Below are 11,614 nucleotides of genomic sequence, written 5' to 3'. Positions count from 1 at the left end.
GACCCCTCAGGGACCCCCCACCCAGTCCCAGGGACCCCTCAGGGACCCCCACCCAGTGCTAGGGACCCCTCAGGGACCCCCCACCCAGTCCCAGGGACCCCTCAGGGACCCCTACCCAGTCCCAGGGACCCCTCAGAGACCCCCACCCAGTGCTAGGGACCCCTCAGGGACCCCCACCCAGTCCCAGGGACCCCTCAGGGACCCCCACCCAGTGCTAGGGACCCCTCAGGGACCCCCCACCCAGTCCCAGGGACCCCCCACCCAGTGCTAGGGACCCCTCAGGGACCCCCCCACCCACATCCAGGGACCCCCACCCACATCCAGGAATCCCTCAGGGACCCCCACCCAGTCCCAGGACCCCCACCCATTGCCAGGGACACCCCCACCCAGAGCCAGGCACCCCTCAGGGACCCCCACCCACATCCAGGGACCCCCACCCACATCCAGGAATCCCTCAGGGACCCCCACCCAGTCCCAGGACCCCCACCCATTGCCAGGGACACCCCCACCCAGAGCCAGGGACCCCTCAGGGACCCCCACCCACATCCAGGTGTCCCCACCCAGTCCCAGGGACCCCCCACCCAGTGCCAGGGACCCCTCAGGGACCCCCACCCAGTGCCAGGGACCCCCCGCAGCCCACCCCCCCCAGCAGCACCCATGGGTGCCAGCACCCACCGGGGAGGCAGGCGCAGTCGAAGGTCCCCTCCCCCAGCTGGCGGCAGGTGCCCCCGTTCAGGCAGGGGGAGGGGGCGCAGGGGGGGGAGGGGGGCATCTCCAAGGGGGGTGCAGTCAGGACCTGGGGGGGGGAAGGGGTGCCCCCATGAGGGCGGGGGGGGGGGGGTTGGGTGCTGTTAAGTGAGGGCTGGGGGGATTTCGGGCACCCACGGGTGCCCATCTCAGCCACTGGCAACACCCCCACCCATGGGACACCCCCCTCCCCAACCATGGGACCCGCACCCCATGGGAGCCCCACCCACCCATGGGACCCTCACCCCTTGGGACCCCCACCCACAGCCCCCCAACCTCATGGCAACCCCTCCACCCACTCCTGAGGCCCTCCCCCATGACGACCCCCCCCACCCATGGGACCCTCCCCACTCCAACGGACCCCCCCCATGGGCTCCCCCACCCCATTGGGACCCCCCCCACCCATGGGACCCTCCCCCCCTGAGGACCCCCATCATGGGAACCCCCACCCATGTCCCCCCCCACCCCATAGAACACCCCACCTATGAGCTGCCCCCCCACCCCCCCCATGGGACCCCCACTCACGGCGGGTGCCCGGGGGGCAGAGGCAGCGGGGGCGCAGGGTGCCCTGGCGCAGGGTGCTCTGGCAGAGCCCCCCGGGGGGGCAGGGCGAGGGGGTGCAGGGGTCCCGCAGCTGGCACCGCTCCCCCAGCGCCCCCGGCTGGCACCTGCCGGACAGCACCCATGGGAGACCCCCGGCACCCAGGGGAGCACCCCAGCACCCATGGGAGACCCCTGGCACCCAGGGGAGACCCCCGGCACACAGGGGAGACCCCCGGCGCCCAGGGGAGCACCCCATCACCCATGGGAGACCCCCGGCACCCAGGGGAGACCCCCCGGCGCCCAGGGGAGCACCCCAGCACCCATGGGAGACCCCTGGCACCCAGGGACCCCACAGCACCCATGGGAGACCCCCGGCACCCAGGGGAGCACCCCAGCACCCATGGGAGACCCCCGGCACCCCAGGGACCCCCACAGCACCCATGGGAGACCCCCGGCGCCCAGGGACCCCCACAGTACCCATGGGAGACCCCCAGCACGCAGGGGAGAGCCCCAGCACCCACGGGACCCCCACAGCACCCATAGGAGACCCCTGGCACACAGGGGAGACCCCCAGCACCCAGGGGAGACCCCCAGCACCTGTGGGAAACCTGGGACCCCCTACAGCACCCCCACAGCACCTGTGGGACCCCAGTTGCACCCCAGCCACCCTTGTGCCACCCATGGGACCCCCACGCTGCCCCCCAGGAGCCCGCCCCCCCCAACCCGGCTGCTCCCCAAGTGTGGGGTGGTCCCATGGGTGCCCCCCCAGTGGGGTCTCCCCCTCCCCCCCGCCCCGAGGGTCACACAGGCTGGGGGGAGGGGCAGGGTGCCAGGGCTGCTCCCTGCCCCCCCCCCGGGGGAACCCAGGCGTCGGGGCGGGGTGGGGGTGGGGCGGGGGGGGCACCCTGGGAACGTGGCCCCGGGCAGGCTCCCACGGCCCCCCCTCCCCCCCCCCGCCCTGCCCGGGCAGGCAGCACCCTGCCTGCACCCGCGGGCAGCGCCGCGGCGGGGGGGCGCCCGGGGGCCCCGCCCGTCTGGGGGTGCGGGGGGGGGGGCTATGGGTGCCCTGGGGGTGGGTTATGGGGTGCGGGGGGGACTATGGGTGTCCGGGCGGGGCTATGGGGTGCGGGGGGGACTATGGGTGTCCGGGCGGGGCTATGGGGTGCTGGGGAAGGGGAGTATGGGTGTCCGGGGAGGGTGTTATGGGGTGCTGGGGGGGGCTATGGGTGCCCTGGGGGGGGTTTTGGGTGCCCTGAGGGGGGGCTATGGGGTGCTGGGGGTGGGACTATGGGTGTCTGGGGCAGGGTTATGGGGTGCTGGGGCGGGGCTATGGGTGCCCTGAGGGGGGGGCTATGGGGTGCTGGGGCGGGGCTATGGGTGTCCTGGGCAGGATTATGGGGTGCTGGGGCGGGGCTATGGGTGCCCTGAGGGGGGGCTATGGGGTGCTGGGGTGGGGCTATGCGTGCCCTGAGGGGGGGGCTATGGGGTGCTGGCAGGTTCTATGGGTGTCTGGGGGGGGTTGAGTTATGGGGTGCTGGGCGGGGGGGGTTATGGGTGTCCAGGGGGGTGGTTGTGGGTGCTAGGGCGGGGCTATGGGTGCCCTGAGGGGGGGCTATGGGGTGCTGGGGCGGGGGTATGGGTGCCCTGAGGGGGGGCTATGGGGTGCTGGGGTGGGGCTATGCGTGCCCTGAGGGGGGGGCTATGGGGTGCTGGCAGGTTCTATGGGTGTCTGGGGGGGGTTGAGTTATGGGGTGCTGGGCGGGGGGGGTTATGGGTGTCCAGGGGGGTGGTTGTGGGTGCTAGGGCGGGGCTATGGGTGCCCTGAGGGGGGGCTATGGGGTGCTGGGGGGGGTTTATGGGGTGCCCTGGTCGGGGTTATGGGGTGTCCTGGGGGGGTATTGTGGGTGCCTTGGGGACAGATATGGGGCACTGGTGGGTGCTATAGGGTGCGGGGGGGGTGGGTGTGTGCTATGGGGCAGGGGGTGCTATGGGGGGGGCGGATTATGGGTGCCATGGGGGGGCCTATGGGGTGCCCTGGGCGAAAGGGGGAGAGGAATTGGGGGGGGCTCTCCTGAGGGGGTGGGGGGGGGGTACCCATGGGTGAGGGGGCACCCATGGGTGGGGGGGGGTCACTCACAGGCAGGTGGGCCGGCCTTGGGGGTCCAGCACGCAGAGCCCCCCATTCTCGCAGGGCGGCGCCCCCTCGGGGCACGGCAGCACTGTGGGGGGGTGGGGGGGGTCAGCCCCACAGCACCCCCCTGCCCGCCCCACGGATCGCCCCGCCCCACAGCTCCCCTGCTGACCGATGGAGCTCCTCCCGCCCCATAGATCCCCCTTGCCCTATAGATCCCCTGCCCCACACCCTGCCCCACACATCCCTGCCCCCCATCCCCAGTTCCTGCCCCCATTCCTGCCCCCCAACTGGCCGCCCCACACATCCCTGCCCCACACATCCCTGCCCCCCAAGTCTCCATCCCTGGCCCCCATCCCCAATTCCTGCCCCCCAACCACCTGCCCCAGAGCCCTGCCCCCCCAACTGGCCGCCCCACACATCCCTGCCCCACGGCCCCCCATTACAGCCCCCCCAACCCCCGTTACTGCCCCACACATCCCAGCCCCCCAACTACCTCCCCCCCAACCAGCCCCCCCCAGCCCCACATGCTGCCCCCCCCACGTGCCTGCCCCCCAACTCTCAACTCCCGCCCCACAACTGCCCCCCCCAAGCCCCACATGCTGTCCCCAACCCAGCCTCCTGGGCGCCGCCGTGGGGCCGGGACCCCCCAGCAGGCCGGGGACCACCCGCCCTGTCCCCCCCCCCTCCCCCCACCGGAGGGACCCAGGCGTCCGGGCCCCAAGGCCGTGGGAACAGCGGGGGAGGGGCACTTGGGGGTCACGCGGGGTCACCCACGTCACCCATCCCCCCCCCCCCCCCCCATAGCAGGGAGGGGGCACCCACCCATCCCCCCACCCCCAGCCAGGCTCCTTGCGGGGGCGGGGGTGGGGGGGAGGGGGGGGCACCCGGACGCCTGGGTCCCCTGCCCCGAGCACCCCTGGGTGGGTGCGGGGAGGGGGAGGGGCTGCCGAGGGTGGGGGAGGGGGTGAGCAGGAGGGCGCCGGACACGCGTGGCCCTGACCGGGGGGGGGGGGGGGGGGGCGTGAGGTGCACCCGTGCCCCGTGCTCGTGCGTCGCACGCTCGCAGCACGCTGTGCTCGTGCCTTGCACGCTCCCTGCACCCCCTTGTGCCTTGCACGCTCCCTGCACCCATGTTGCACGCTCACTACGCTCTCTGCACCCCATGCTTGTGTTCCACGCTCCTTGCACTGTGCTCGTGCCTTGCACGCTGCCTGCACCCCGTTCTCGTGCGTCGCACGCTCCCTGTGCCCTCGCAGCACGCTGCGCTCCTGCCTTGCACGCTTACCACAGCCTGTGCTCGTGCGCATTGCACGCTCCCTGCACCCCATGTCTGTGCCTTGCACGCTCCCTGCCTGCTGTGCTCATGCCTTGCACACTCACTACATGCTCTCTGCACCCCGTGCTCGTGCCTTGCACGCTCCCTGCACGCCATGCTCATGCCTTGCACACTGCCTGCATGCTCTGCTCGTGCCTTGCACGCTCACTGCACCCCGTGCTCGTGCATTGCACGCTCCCTGCACCCCATGTCTGTGCCTTGCACGCTCCCTGCCTGCTGCGCTTGTGCGTTGCACGCTCACTACGCGCTCCCTGCACCCCGTGCTCGTGCATTGCACGCTCCCTGCACCCCGTGTTTGAGTCGCTCGCTCGCTGCCCCCTCCCCCCCCCGTGCTCGTGCGTCGCACGTCCCCCCCCCCAGGAGCCAGGGCCGTTGCACACCCAGTGCACACGTGGGGTGTCGCCCCCCCCCCTTGCACCCCCCCGACCCACCCCACTGCACCCCCGGATCGCTGCACCCCGCTGGGGGGGGGCACCCAAAGTCTCGGCACCCCCACAAGGGGCTCTGCACCCCCCCCAAAGGCTGCCAGGCACCCCCAAACCCTGCACCCCCCACAGGGCACCCCAAACCCCTGCACCCCCCCCGGGCACCCCAAAACCCCTGCACCCCCCACAGGGCACCCCCAAATCGCTGCACCCCCCCCGGGCACCCCCAAACCCCTGCACCCCCCCAGGGCACCCCCAAATCGCTGCACGCACCGCAGGGCACTGCACCCCCAAAGTCACTGCGACCCCCCCCAAATCCCTGCACCCCCAAACCCCCCCTGCCCCCCACAATCCCCGCATGCTCCCGGGGGGGAGGGGCTGCACCCCCAAACCCGGGGCACCCCCAAATCCTTCCTTGCAACGTGAGGCAGAGCAGCAACACCCCCACCAGTCCTCGCCCCTCACCCCCCCCGAGGGGGCTGCCCCCCCCAATCCCTCCCCCCCCCAATCCCAGCGTGCACCGCGGGGCACACCAGCCCCCCCCCAAACCCCCGCACCCCCAAATCGCTGCCCCCCCCCCCTTTTCCCCTCCCCCCAGCCCCGTTCCCACGGCCCGGCCCCTCCCCCGCCACGGCCCCCCCCCCCCGGCCCCTCCCCCCCGCCGGCCTCGCGTTCCCACGGTCCCGCCAACCCCCCCCCTTCCCCCCCCGGCACCGGGATCTCCCCCTCCCCCCACCCCCCAAAACCCGGGCCCGGTCCCCCCCCCCGCCCCTCCCCCACCTTCCCACGGCTCCCGCTCCCCCCGCCCATCCCCCCCGCCCGGTCCGGGGCCGGCCCTCCCCCCGCCCCGGTTGGGCCCGGTTGAGCCCAGTTGAGCCCGGTTGGCCCCGGCTTAGTCCACTTGGGCCCGGTTTAGCCCCGGTTTAGTCCCGGTTCCGCCCCTCCCCCCCTCGGCCCCTCTCTCCAAACTTTTTCCGCGCCGCCAAAGTGCGGCCGCGCCGCCCCTCCCCCACCCCGGGACCCACCGGGATCAAGCGGGACTAAACCGGGACTAAACCGCGTCCGACCGGGCCCCACCGGGACCACTCCGCCCCCCCGAACCCCCAGGCCCGGTTCGGGTCGGTCTCGGGGGAGAAAAAGCTGCCTCCGACCCCCTCCAGCCCGATTCGGTTAAGCTCGGCTTAGCTCGGTCCGGTTCGGCTGAGCTCGGCTCGGTCCTGAATGCTCGCGTTCCCGCCCCGGCTCGGTTCGGCTCAGCTCAGCTCAGCCCGACTTAGTTCATCCCGGTTCGGCTCGGTTTAGCTCGGCTCAGCTCGGCCCGACTGAGCCCGGTTCGGCTCAGCTCGGCTCGGTTCGTCCCGGCTCAGCCCGGTTCGGCCCGACTTAGCTCAACGCGGCCCGGTTCGGCTCGGCTCAGCTCTACTGGGCTCAGCACGGCTTAACTCGACCCGGCTCAGCTCGATTCGACTCGGCTTAGCTCCGTTCATCTCCACTCGGCTCGATTAGTCCCGACTCAGCCCAGTTCACCCAGGTTCGCCTCAGCTTGGCTTAGTTGGGCTCAGCTCGACCCAGCTCGGCTCGGTTCGGCTTAGTTGGGCTCAGCTCGACCCAGTTCAGCTCAGTTGGGCTTAGCTGGGCTCAGAGCGACCCAGCTCAACTTAACTCCGCTCAGCTCAGCCCCAGACCCCCCCCTTGCCTCCCCAGTCACCCCCGACCCGTTACTCCCATCCCAGTTAGTCCCGATTTAGTTAGTCCCGACCCGCTTAAACCCGGTTCCCCCCGGTCCGCGCTCACCTGCGGCCGCTCCGAGTCGCAGCAGCAGCAGCAGCAGCAGCACCGGGGCCCCCCCCGGGCGCCCCCCCCGCCCCGGGGCCCCCCCCGGGACCCCCCCCCGGCCCATGGCGGCAGCTGGGCCCGGCCTAGCCCGGCCCGGCCCAGCCCGGCCCGGCTCAGCCCCGCTCCGGCCCCGCCAGACGGAGCCGCCGACCCGCCGGTACCGGGGACACGCCCACCCCCACCCCCGGCCACGCCCACGGGGCGGAGACGATGGGGCGGGACACGCCCACAGGGACACGCCCGACACGCCCCGTCGGAGCCGGTTCGGGCCCGGGAGGGGGGGGGACACACACATCTGGGTGCTCAGCCCCACAGCGCCCCACAACTGGGTGCTCAGCCCCACAGCACCCTACATGTGGGTGCTCAGCCCCACGGCTCCCACCTTGGGGGTGCTCAGCCCCACAGCAACCCCACATCTGGGTGCTCAGCCCCGCCGCCCCCCACACCTGGGTGCTCCCCCCCCCCCCCCGCCCGCCCCTGCCCTCCCTGGGCCCCCGGCCCGGCCGTCTGGGTGCCTCCAGGGTGGGGGAGGGGCGTGCAGCTGTTGCCCACCCCCCCCTTTCCCCCTCCCCCTCCCCCTCGCAGCAGCTGCAGGGCCCGGCGCCAGCGCGGGGGCCCCGAAAGGGGGGTCCCCCCACCCCCACCCCCACTCCCACCCCCTCCCCGCCCCCTCCAGGAGGGACCCAGGCGGCCGGGCACGGCCCCGCCCCCACCCCGGCGGGTTTTTCTGGTTCTGCCCCTCCCCCCCCCCCCCCCCAAAAAAAAAAAAAGTCGCTTGGGAACATTCCTGTGGCTCGGCTGGGCGCTGGCACCCATGGGTGCTGGGACGGGCTCTCGGGGACTGGCGCTGGCACCTATGGGTGCTGGGACGGGCACCTCAGGGACTGGCGCTGGCACCCATGGGTGCTGGGATGGGCACCCGGGGACTGGTGCTGGCACCCATGGGTGCTGGGATGGGCACCCGGGGACTGGCGCTGACACCCATGGGTGCTGGGACGGGCACTCGGGGACTGGCGCTGGCACCCATGGGTGCTGGGACGGGCACCTCAGGGACTGGCTCTGGCACCCATGGGTGCTGGGACGGGCACTCGGGGACTGGTGCTGGCACCCATGGGTGCTGGGACGGGCACCTCAGGGACTGGCGCTGGCACCCATGGGTGCTGGGACGGGCACCTCAGGGACTGGTGCTGGCACCCATGGGTGCTGGGACGGGCACCTCAGGGACTGGCGCTGGCACCCATGGGTGCTGGGACGGGCTCTCGGGGACTGGTGCTGGCACCCATGGGGGCTGGGACGGGCACTCGGGGACTGGCGCTGGCACCCATGGGTGCTGGGATGGGCACCCGGGGACTGGCGCTGACACCCATGGGTGCTGGGACGGGCTCTCGGGGACTGGCGCTGGCACCCATGGGTGCTGGGACGGGCACCTCAGGGACTGGCGCTGGCACCTATGGGTGCTGGGACGGGCACTCGGGGACTGGTGCTGGCACCCATGGGTGCTGGGACGGCCACCTCAGGGACTGGCGCTGGCACCCATGGGGGCTGGGACGGGCACCTCAGGGACTGGTGCTGGCACCCATGGGTGCTGGGACGGGCATTCGGGGACTGGCGCTGGCACCCATGGGTGCTGGGATGGGCACTCGGGGACTGGCGCTGGCACCCATGGGGGCTGGGACGGGCATTCGGGGACTGGCGCTGGCACCCATGGGTGCTGGGACGGGCACCTCAGGGACTGGCGCTGGCGCCCATGGGTGCTGGGATGGGCACCTCAGGGACTGGTGCTGGCACCCATGGGTGCTGGGACGGGCTCTCGGGGACTGGCGCTGGCACCCATGGGTGCTGGGACGGGCTCTCGGGGACTGGCGCTGGCACCCATGGGTGCTGGGACGGGCTCTCGGGGACTGGCGCTGGCACCTATGGGTGCTGGGATGGGCACCTCAGGGACTGGCGCTGGCACCCATGGGTGCTGGGACGGGCACTCGGGGACTGGCGCTGGCACCCATGGGTGCTGGGATGGGCACCTCAGGGACTGGTGCTGGCACCCATGGGTGCTGGGACGGGCTCTCGGGGACTGGCGCTGGCACCCATGGGTGCTGGGACGGGCACCTCGGGACTGGTGCTGGCACCCATGGGTGCTGGGACGGGCACCTCAGGGACTGGCGCTGGCACCTATGGGTGCTGGGACGGGCACCTCGGGACTGGCGCTGGCACCCATGGGTGCTGGGACGGGCACCTCAGGGACTGGCGCTGGCACCTATGGGTGCTGGGACGGGCACTCGGGGACTGGCGCTGGCACCCATGGGTGCTGGGATGGGCACCCGGGGACTGGCGCTGGCACCCATGGGTGCTGGGACGGGCTCTCGGGGACTGGCGCTGGCACCTATGGGTGCTGGGACGGGCACTCGGGGACTGGTGCTGGCACCCATGGGTGCTGGGACGGGCACCTCGGGGACTGGCGCTGGCACCCATGGGTGCTGGGACGGGCACCTCAGGGACTGGCGCTGGCACCCATGGGTGCTGGGACGGGCTCTCGGGGACTGGTGCTGGCACCCATGGGTGCTGGGACGGGCACCTCAGGGACTGGCGCTGGCACCCATGGGTGCTGGGACGGGCTCTCGGGGACTGGTGCTGGCACCCATGGGTGCTGGGACGGCCACCTCGGGACTGGCGCTGGCACCCATGGGTGCTGGGACGGGCTCTCGGGGACTGGCGCTGGCACCCATGGGTGCTGGGACGGGCACTCGGGGACTGGCGCTGGCACCCATGGGTGCTGGGACGGGCACCTCAGGGACTGGTGCTGGCACCCATGGGTGCTGGGACGGGCACTCGGGGACTGGCGCTGGCACCCATGGGTGCTGGGACGGGCACCTCAGGGACTGGCGCTGGCACCCATGGGTGCTGGGACGGGCACCCGGGGACTGGCGCTGGCACCCATGGGTGCTGGGACGGGCACTCGGGGACTGGCGCTGGCACCCATGGGTGCTGGGACGGGCACCTCAGGGACTGGCGCTGGCACCCATGGGTGCTGGGACGGGCACTCGGGGACTGGCGCTGGCACCCATGGGTGCTGGGACGGGCACCTCAGGGACTGGTGCTGGCACCCATGGGGGCTGGGACGGGCACTCGGGGACTGGCGCTGGCACCCATGGGTGCTGGGACGGGCTCTCGGGGACTGGTGCTGGCACCCATGGGTGCTGGGACGGGCACCTCAGGGACTGGCGCTGGCACCCATGGGTGCTGGGACGGGCACCCGGGGACTGGCGCTTGCACCCATGGGTGCTGGGACGGGCACCTCAGGGACTGGCGCTGGCACCTATGGGTGCTGGGATGGGCACCCGGGGACTGGCGCTGGCACCCATGGGTGCTGGGACGGGCACCTCAGGGACTGGTGCTGGCACCCATGGGTGCTGGGACGGGCTCTCGGGGACTGGTGCTGGCACCCATGGGTGCTGGGATGGGCACCTCAGGGACTGGTGCTGGCACCCATGGGTGCTGGGACGGGCACCCGGGGACTGGCGCTGGCACCCATGGGTGCTGGGACGGGCACTCGGGGACTGGCGCTGGCACCCATGGGTGCTGGGACGGGCACCTCAGGGACTGGTGCTGGCACCCATGGGTGCTGGGACGGGCACTCGGGGACTGGCGCTGGCACCCATGGGTGCTGGGACGGGCTCTCGGGGACTGGTGCTGGCACCCATGGGTGCTGGGACGGGCACCTCAGGGACTGGCGCTGGCACCCATGGGTGCTGGGACGGGCTCTCGGGGACTGGTGCTGGCACCCATGGGTGCTGGGACGGGCACCCGGGGACTGGCGCTGGCACCCATGGGTGCTGGGACGGGCACCCGGGGACTGGCGCTGGCACCCATGGGTGCTGGGACGGGCACCTCAGGGACTGGCGCTGGCACCTATGGGTGCTGGGATGGGCACCCGGGGACTGGCGCTGGCACCCATGGGTGCTGGGACGGGCACCTCAGGGACTGGTGCTGGCACCCATGGGTGCTGGGACGGGCTCTCGGGGACTGGTGCTGGCACCCATGGGGGCTGGGACGGGCACTCGGGGACTGGTGCTGGCACCTATGGGTGCTGGGACGGGCACCTCAGGGACTGGCGCTGGCACCCATGGGTGCTGGGACGGGCACTCGGGGACTGGCGCTGGCACCCATGGGTGCTGGGACGGGCTCTCGGGGACTGGTGCTGGCACCCATGGGTGCTGGGACGGGCACCTCGGGGACTGGTGCTGGCACCCATGGGTGCTGGGACGGGCACCTCAGGGACTGGCGCTGGCACCTATGGGTGCTGGGACGGGCTCTCGGGGACTGGCGCTGGCACCCATGGGTGCTGGGACGGGCTCTCGGGGACTGGTGCTGGCACCCATGGGTGCTGGGACGGGCTCTCGGGGACTGGTGCTGGCACCCATGGGTGCTGGGACGGGCACCTCAGGGACTGGTGCTGGCACCCATGGGGGCTGGGACGGGCACTCGGGGACTGGCGCTGGCACCCATGGGTGCTGGGACGGGCTCTCGGGGACTGGTGCTGGCACCCATGGGTGCTGGGACGGGCACCTCAGGGACTGGCGCTGGCACCCATGGGGT

This window comes from Phalacrocorax aristotelis, chromosome 28, assembly GCF_949628215.1.
Source record: "Phalacrocorax aristotelis chromosome 28, bGulAri2.1, whole genome shotgun sequence".
Taxonomy (NCBI): domain Eukaryota; kingdom Metazoa; phylum Chordata; class Aves; order Suliformes; family Phalacrocoracidae; genus Phalacrocorax; species Phalacrocorax aristotelis.
This window is presented reverse-complemented; position numbering follows the sequence as displayed.